Genomic DNA, 10,021 nt, shown 5'->3' with positions numbered 1-10,021 from the left:
TGTAGTCTGACCAATATAAAGTAGCCCACATGGACATTTCAAGGCGTAAACTACATAGTCCGAGTCGCACGTATGCCAACCTCTAATCATGATTTTAGTACCCTGATGGGGATGGGACAATGATGGGCCCTTAATGACCGAGCTACAATGTACACAATTAAGACAGGGATATGTCCCTCTCCTTTGTGTTTGTGCAGTATGTCTATCAACTTTAATATCAGCATGCACCAGGCGATCCCTTAATGTGGGGGGTCTTTTGTAGGATATAAGGGGAGGATTCCTAAAGTATTCAATCTCAGGGAAGCTATCGGACAGCAAGTGCCAATGACGCTTAATGATCTTAGATATACCCAAACTATGTGTGTTGAATCTGGTCACAAAAGGGATACGATTATGGATCTGCTGCCTATTTCTCTGTCCTACACTCTGTGTATCTACTCTAGTACGCGCCCTCTGTAATATCTCAGTGGGATACCCCCTACTCTCAAACTTATTTTGCATTTCATCTAGTCTGGTCCCACGTACAGCCCCGTCCTCAACAATATTCTGGATTCTCTGAAATTGGCTAATGGGCACCGACCTCCTAGTAGCCCACGGGTGGAAACTCCCAAAATGGAGAAGGGAGTTCACATCCGTGGGCTTGACATAGAGATCGGTACCCAAACCCTCACCTCTCCGGTAGACCAGTGTGTCTAAAAAACTCACTTGTTCAGGTGAAGCATGTATAGTAAGCCGTATGTGTGGGCATTTGCCCATCAGCTCAGAAATAAACATTTCCAGGGTTGAATGTGGCCCCGCCCACACGCAAAAAACATCATCTATATATCTATGCCATTGTCTGGCGTATTTCTGAAATAGTTTACTGGTGTACACGAACATCTCCTCGTATACCCCCATAAAGATGTTAGCGTAGGACGGGGCCACATTCGACCCCATAGCTGTGCCCCTAACCTGTAGAAAAAAATCACCATCAAATCGGAAATAATTAAACTGTAACACAATCTTCAATAGGTCACATATAAATCTAACCTGTGGACCTGAGAAATCTGATGCTGTTTCCAGCATATATTGCACTGCCTCTACACCCCCATCATGAGGGATGGAGGTGTAGAGGCTCTCTACATCCAGCGTAACCAACAAACATGGGCCCTGTAGAGGTTCCATGTTACGGATGATGTTCAAAAACATTTGAGTGTCTCGCAGATAGGATTTAAGCCCCACTACATACGGTCTAAGTATGTGGTCCAGGTATTTGGATAATGGGGAGAAAACTGACTCCACCCCTGCCACTATGGGGCGACCCGGGGGATTATCTAGCCGTTTATGTATCTTGGGGCAGATATATAGTACCGGGGTGATGGGGTGATCTTGTATAAGAAATCTGGCCAATTTCTCATCGATAACCTTGGCCTGCACGGCCATAGATGTTACAGTACTGATGCGTTCTTGAATATTGGCCAGTGGATCCCTATCCAATTTTTGGTAGGTAGATGTATCGGAGAGTTGTCTTAAGACCTCCATCCGATACATACTAGTATCCATCACAACAATTGCCCCGCCCTTGTCTGCTGGCTTGATTGTTATGGACGGGTTGTCCGCCAGTTCTCTTAAGGCTAGTTGCTGTTCCTTAGTAATATTTCTGCGAGTAGCAAAACCCAAAAAACCAGGGTTCCTGAGAAGTGTATCAACCTCTTGTTGAACTTTCTTGGTAAATACATCTATTATCTGGCATGATGGTGACTGAAAATGACTCTTAAGTCTCAAGTTAGTATCCTGTAGTTGTAACATATCCGTATCCTCCTCATTCATAGGTGCTGCATCAAATGTTCTCGGCGTAGAGAAAAAATATTTAAGTTTAACTGTGCGAAAAAATCTTTGTAATTCTAGATCCACTTCAAGCGGATCAGGGGCATTGGTGGGTGCATATGATAGTCCAAGGTTAAGTGCAGAGGTCTGCACGGGGGACAACTGACATGACGAAATGTTCACCACAATCATGGTCTCCGATACGCCTGGTGGCGTCTTGGGCGTAATCTGCCTCTTATTCCCTCGTCTCTTATATCCACCCCTGCGTTTCCTCCTGCGTTTGACGCTAGCTCTTGTGAAGAACTTGTAGCATTACCAGAGGAATCTGGCTGGCTTCCCACCGGACGTTCGCCTGGTCGATCTCCTGGTCTACCCCCTTGTCTCGGTCTACGTGGGGGATGTGGTCTTGGTCCTGGTCTTTGCCAATTATAGACAAAGCCAGTTTTATAGTCCACCTCATCTCTCTGAAATTTATCCCGTTTTATAAGTTGTATCTGTTTTTCATATTTTTCCAAACTATCGGTTAAATCCACCAGGAATGCCTCATATTCCCCCTCTGGTATCAGTTGTCGTAATTTCATTTTGAGCTCCTTACGTTGGATGTCGAGCTTTGGTAATTCCTCATTTATCTTTTCAATGGTAAGTACCATTGAATCGAATGAGGCTTTATTCCAGATATGGGACCATCTCAGGCAGAAATCTTTGTCCGTCGGAAACATGATTGGCGCCACGTTAGATCTCATACCTCTCGGTATTCTTTTAACCCTATGAGGTTAGCTCCGCCCATTGCGTGTATCCACATAGGGAATCCGCCGGCAGCGCTGGTCGTGCAGGGCGGTACCTGTTGTGAGTTCCGGCGGACCAAGGGGGACGGAGGCTGGCTGGACAGTGGGGAATATACAAGGTGGGTGGTTCCATATTCAAGCAGCCTATCGTGGCAGCTGCATTTAAGTTCCCCATCAGGTTCCCCATCAGGTCCACTAGCGCAGGACCATCATGATTGGGGCTGATAGTTTTGAATTCTATTGGTCGCTGCCAACCATGTATACTATATAAAGAGGTTTGTTATTTGACAGTATGTATCTTGATTTCCAGTGAGCTTGACAAAGGGGTTTGCGACCCTGAAACGTTGCTATTACTGCTGGAGTCTCATATGCAATAAAAGAGCAGAAATTTTACTACTGATGGTGCCGGCCGTCTCCTTATCTACTTGCTGATCGTTCCAGAGGGCTGCTGGACTACTAGCCAGGCACATCGAAACACTGAAACCATAGAGGGTGCTGCTACACTACTCTTCACGTATTCGATCTAATGGAATAATCAAACAAAAATTATCTAATCTAAAAAAATGAAAACATTGTACCATGTATGGGCACCATTAGTGTTATCAAGGCAGGGGATTTGATGAGCCTCTCAAAGCCCAGATGTAACTGCGGCTAGCACTAAATATTGGCCTAAGTAAGCAGGCATTTGTTCCCACAAAAAAAAATTCCATAGTGAGATAAAAGTCTTTTGCTTATACTTTTATGGTATCACACTCGAGGAAAGCAACCTCTCCCTTTTTTACAGTTTTTTTTTTTTACTAGTTTTATCCACACTGGCCTCTTTCCCCGTTGCATCCCCGTGAGTTGCTCCATTCAGAAAGCATTTATATAGGAATTGAGTTCAGACAGTATGGGATCCATAGTGGGTTCAGTGGCTTAGAAGATAGAACTGCAGCATTTAATTTGTAAAAAATCTAATAGGCTTTTTGAGTTTTGTTTGGCAACAATGAAACATACACTATCCCATTTCTGTGATAGGAGTTACTCTTTATTAAGCTGCTAATAAAGCGTGTTGTAAGGGTATATGTATGAGCCTACAAACTCCATTTATGTTATAAATTCAATTGGATCGCCCCATCCAGAATAAAAGATTTTATAGAATGCTAATGTAAAAAAACCCCTCAAGAATGTGATAGGGGAATTCCCAGCAGAAGAAATCCTCAGCTCTATTACTCTTCTCCCAATGTGTGAACAGAGTTAAGGGGCCCATACACCTAACGATTTTCCCACTGATACACTGATCGAATCTGCTGTGAAATCGTTGCACAAACGCTGACAGAACGATAGATTTCTGTCCGAAATCAATCATTCCCGTCGATCCGTCCATGCGGAAGATTTCACTTGATCGCCGGTGGGTCGGGAGTGCGTCGATAGCGGCATTCGAATGTTCGACGAACAACGATAGGGGCAATACATTACCTGATCCACTGGCACGAGTCCCTGCTGTCACCGCTGCTCCTTCTCCACGCTGAGCTCCGGATTCCGGCTGGCTTCACTTCCTGTCCCAACGGGAAGTTTAAACAGTAGAGTGCCCTCTACTTTTTAAACTTCCCCGGACAGGAAGTGAAGCCAGCCAGAACCCGGAGCCCAGCGTGGAGAAGGAGCAGCAGTGACAGCGGTGACTCGCTCCGGCCGGAACAGGTAATGTATAGCTGGCGGAGAAGCGGCGGCAGCGGCAGCTCCATAGATGGTGAATCGATTTCATGCTGAAATCGATTCACAATCTGTTTGCAGTAAAGGCAGCCATACGATCCCTCTCTGATCAGATTTGATCAGAGAGGGACCTATCTGTTGGTCGATCTGATGGCAAATCGACCAGTGTATGGCCACCTTAACTATAATCAACACATTCTCTTTCTATGCCTTTGAGTGTCCTGTATGTCTTTCATATTAAAAACTTTAAGAAGGTGTTTTAATGTTCTGTAGTTCACCGGGTCACAGATAATAACACTGGCACATACTTCATGGATTTCATATAACAATACATTCTTAACTCTGCACATACTTCCTCTGAAAAGGTACCTGGTAACATTACTGTGCACAGACAAGTGATCTTTCAATAAACATTGTGAATCATCTCACTTAATATTACAGCAAATACAATAATCATATTTAATAACTTTCTTAAGATTTGTGTGTTTAAACAAAGGAATGATAAATACCCTAACGGTATGTCCTATTGTAATCAGCCAAGTAAAATACATTGTTCTCTCTCCATGGCACCATGCAGCCTCTTTCGAAAAAGCTGACAGGAAACCCGACATTGTGTGTAACACATGATAGCATCTACATGCAGACAATTGAGCACATGCCTTATCTGGTCTAACTGATTGTTAGCAGCTTTTATTGTTTTATTACAATTGCCTGAACTTCCAGCTCAGATTTTAAAATAAAATAATTTTTCCGTGTACTGAATACGGTAGTTGCCATATGAAATGTTACCATATGTATAATTCATAGCATGGCTTAAAAGCAAACATGAAGTGAAAATAAACCTATGAGATAATTATTTGTATGTGTTTTAATAATGGTAAAAAGAACATTAGTAATATAGGACTGAGTCTAAATTTTATTTTCTGTTTAATGGCTGTATGTTTAAGAATGCACCTGACACAACAACCACTTTGTGTGTGATGTTAAATCTGCTTTGCTGAAAAGCAAAACAAACAGAATAAATTATCCTTTGAACTATTTAGTTCTAAATGTCACCAGCTACCTTTTCTTAACGATAAAAGACTCAAAACTCTTTTGGCTTCTTTTTACTTTTCAGAAAATGCAACTGAATTTGACAAGCTGTTCCCTTAGCTTGTGTCACGTTTCAGTTTCAGATATGCTTTAAAGCAAACTTGAACTGAAAACAAACTGCAGAGACAGTTAATTGTATGTATAGTAGTAATGGGATATAGCATCTTCCTGGTGTTTTATATTCTGCATTGGACCTCAGTTTGAAAGTCTTACTTTTATACAAGTAGTGGGTTGACTAACCATTGTAATGAAAATGTTCTAAACAGGCTTGATACTATATGTACCCATGTTTGCCTCAATTCCCATGTTAGTTTAGATACACATCAAGCTAGCTACATGGGTTGATTTTGGCCCAATATGCCAAGCCGAAAAAAATCCCTATATCACTTGCATTTGATTGGATAGTGATCGATTCTCACATCACTTACACACATACAAACTCAATTTTGATAAATTTCAGCAGAAAACTATCAAGCCTCAACTCAGACACAAGCATACTGCCTGATGCAGCGCAATGCTGTGCGCCTTCTTTACCAGGCTGCTCCTGCCTCTCATTGAGATTTTCCAACATGTCCAATAAGATTTTTCTGATCCAAAAAGTGTTCATAATTGAACAAAATTAAATTGTCTACAGTGATTTTATTTCTTTAATTATTTATTTATTTTAGCTAACAGTTTATATATTGGAAATATATACACTCTCAAAATATCTGTTCCTTCATCATATGCTCATATGTTTTCAGTGGAATAGTTATGATTTAGAGCCTGGAAGCTTTTATCTGCATTGAATTTGTATGTTCTCCCCGTGTCTGTGAGGGTTTCCACCGGGCACTCAGGTTTCCTCCCACACCCTAAAAACATACAGGTAGGTTAATTGGAATTAATAAGGAAACAACCTTTAGATCTGATATGAGCGGAAACAGTGGTCTGCTGCCAGGCAGCAAGGAAGTAGAATCCACAGATTAGACTGAAAAAATAATTTCAATAAGATACAATTGCAAAATGGCCTGAATATCAGTGCAATATGAAATATTACAGCTGATTCACTAAACCCTGGTAACATTACTGTACACAGACAGTACACAAAAGTGTTACCATTATTTACGCAAATATCGTAGTGTCGATTGTGTACACGTACCACACCCCATATAATGTACATAACATTTGCATTGCTAGCATAAAAAGTGTTACAAGATTTGGGTGGATGGCTAGAAGTATAATTGTAAAGGCTAAGAGACAGACCACACAAGGACAACAAACCTTCCATTTGGAAGTGGCAGGATTGTTAGAGTGGGTGAAGAGGCCAATATTGTATTGAATTACATTTGACTTCTGTTTAAAGAATCAGTTCAAACTACCTATACTCTTGTTAAAGTTCTACTGTATTCACCTGTAAGCAGAACTTACTGTATTTCAACATTTGAATGTTTTCAAAAGGACGTTTGTTTCAGAGACTAGGGGTCGAGCCTACATTTGAGGGTAGTGTTTCAGAGCATTAACTTTGTGGTGTAATCAGGCAAGGAGTAATTATGAAGTTCTCCATATTCTAAATACAAGTGTTAGGAGTTTGGTAGTTACCTCCGCAGAAGGGAGCGGTGAGGCCGCCGCTTCCGCGTCTGACGCGACCGCGGATCTCGCCGCGTCTTCTCAGTCATTTCCGTCAGGCAGGATAGGTCTCTCCAGGATACATCTCAGTAGAACAGCGCACGTGCGTGCTAGAATACAGGACCTTTATGCTTTGAGGAGGCGGGTCAGCTGACCGGCCGGTCAGCTGACATGACCGGACCGATCACCGCTCCTGATTGGCTGAAGTGCACTGGGCGGAACTGTGGGGTTATCTGTCTGTATTTAAGACCCGAGCTGTCAGTAGCTCATTGTCTGCTGTTGCTGATACTTTGCGGTTAAGCTCTCAGACCTTAGTCAGTTCCCAGTGTGTTTGATCCGGCAGGACCCCGGGGATTCACACATAGTTAGGAATATTATTGATACTTGTAAAAAGTAATTATCATTATCATTGTATTGATTATCTGTGTATGACTCTTGCCTGAACCCTTGACTCTGCTCTCTGTCTCTCGATTCTGTACTCTGCCTATCTGATTGTTGCCGACCCCGGCCCGACCCCGACTCTGATATTGCCTCCTGATTCTGTACCTTCGCTCATCTGATCTGTTACCGACCTTTGCCTGTTTTATTGACTACGCTTTTGCCTGACAACTTTGTACTGCCTCCTGACCTCTCTGTTACCGATACTGCCTGTACGAGTACGACCACTCTACCTAGTGATCCTACAGCTAAGGGCTATCACATAGGAGTACTCCTGTGTTACAGTGCACTAAAAACACGTGTGATCACACTCTGAATAAAGTACTGACTTTCATGCTGTTAGGGCCCGTTCAGATCACAAATGCGGATGGCCATGCGTGTGGAACGCGTGCGGAATGCAATGCATACGAATGCACGCCATCCGCGTTTGCGTGCGTTGCGTGGCTGATCCCATCACTGAAAAGTGAATGGGACAGCCGCGCGTTTTTACAAAATCTGCGTGCAGCATGCGTTCCCGGACCGCACAGGTCCGGAACGCATGCAGTGTGAACATCAGACAGTGCACTCTATGTACTGTCTGATGTCGTGCGTGTCTGCCTCCTGCACGCGTTTCCAAAACGCGACTGGAAACGTGTGCAGTCTGAACTAGCCCTTAGAGCTGATACTGATCATTACAACAAGATTGCTCAATATTAGGGATGGGACGAATCCACAATTTCTTAGAATCCGAATCCGGATCCGAATCTAAAAAGGTTCTCGAATATCTCGAACCTTTCGAATCCCGAATCTAACGAATCCTGCACATAAGAATTGTGCGATCCATGGTATAGTTGCCCGCAGTATAGGTACCCAGGCATAGGTGCCCGCAGTATAGGTAGCTAGGTAAAGGTGTCTTCAGTATAGCTAACAAGGTATAGGGGCCTTCACTATAGGTTGCAAGGTATAGGGGCATTCAGTATAGGTTGCAGGGTATAGTGGCCTTCATTATAGGCAGCAGGGTATAGTGGCCTTCAGTATAGGCAGCAGGGTATAGTGGCCTTCAGTATAGGCAGCAGGGTATAGGGGCCTTCAGTATAGGCCGCAGGGTATAGGGGCCTTCAGTATAGGCAGCAGGGTATAGGGGCCTTCAGTATAGGCAGCAGGGTATAGGGGGCTTCAGTATAAGCAGCAGGGTATAGGGGCCTTCAGTATAGGCAGCAGGGTATGGGGGGCTTCAGTATAGGTAGCAGGCTATGGGGGGCTTCAGTATAGGTAGCAGGCTATGGGGGGCTTCAGTATAGGTAGCACGCTATGGGGGACTTCAGTATAGGTAGCAGGCTATGGGGGGATCCAGTATAGCTAGCAGGCTATGGGGGGGATCAGTATTGGTTGCAGGCTATGGGGGGCTCAGTATAGGTAGCAGGGTATGGGGAGCTCAGTATAGGTAGCAGGCTATGGGGGCTCAGTATAGGTAGCAGGCTGGGGGGCTCAGTATAGGTAGCAGGCTGGGGGGCTCAGTATAGGTAGCAGGCTGGGGGGCTCAGTGTAGGTAACAGGCTGGGGGGATCAGTATAGGTAGCAGGCTGGGGGGCTCAGTATAGGTAGCAGGCTGGGGGGATCAGTATAGGTAGCAGGCTATGGGGGGATCAGTATAGGTAGCAGGCTGGGGGAATCAGTATAGGTAGCAGGCTATGGGGGGATCAGTATAGGTAGCAGGCTATGGGGGGATCAGTATAGGTAGCAGGCTGGGGGGCTCAGTATAGGTAGCAGGCTGGGGGGCTCAGTATAGGTAGCAGGCTGGGGGGCTCAGTGTAGGTAACAGGCTGGGGGGATCAGTATAGGTAGCAGGCTGGGGGGCTCAGTATAGGTAGCAGGCTGGGGGGATCAGTGTAGGTAGCAGGCTGGGGGGCTCAGTGTAGGTAACAGGCTGGGGGGCTCAGTATAGGTAGCAGGCTGGGGCGCTCAGTATAGGTAGCAGCCTGGGGGGCTCAGTATAGGTAGCAGGCTGGGGGGCTCAGTATAGGTAGCAGGCTGGGGGGCTCAGTTTAGGTAACAGGCTGGGGGGCTCAGTATAGGTAGCAGGCTGGGGGGCTCAGTGTAGGTAGCAGGCTGGGGGGCTCAGTGTAGGTAGCAGGCTGGGGGGCTCAGTGTAGGTAGCAGGCTGGGGGGCTCAGTGTAGGTAGCAGGCTGGGGGGCTCAGTATAGGTAGCAGGCTGGGGGGCTCAGTATAGGTAGCAGGCTGGGGGGCTCAGTGTAGGTAGCAGGCTGGGGGGATCAGTGTAGTTAGCAGGCTGGGTGGGCTACCTTACCTACACTGCAGTAGGTAGCTGGGTCATATCCTCCTCCTCCCGCTCCCCGCAGCCTCCTCCGCTCGCCACCCTGCATAAATAAGCAGAAGCAGCCTCTCACCTCCAGCGTGGAGTGCAGTGCAGCAGACTTCACTTCCTAGTTCCCCCTAGTGGCCGCCTGACCGGCTCTTACTGATGACGTAGTAAGAGCCAGTCACTAGGGGGAATAAGGAAGTCTGCAGGAGGTCTGCCGCTCCGGAGTCCGGGCTCCACGCTGGAGGTGAGAGAGGCTGCTGCTTCTTATTTATGCAGCGGGCGAGCGGAGGAGGCTGCGGG

Source organism: Hyperolius riggenbachi, chromosome 5 (genome assembly GCF_040937935.1).
Source record: "Hyperolius riggenbachi isolate aHypRig1 chromosome 5, aHypRig1.pri, whole genome shotgun sequence".
NCBI classification, from domain to species: Eukaryota; Metazoa; Chordata; class Amphibia; order Anura; family Hyperoliidae; genus Hyperolius; species Hyperolius riggenbachi.
The sequence above is the reverse complement of the archived record's forward strand: the minus strand, read 5'-3'. Positions refer to the sequence as shown.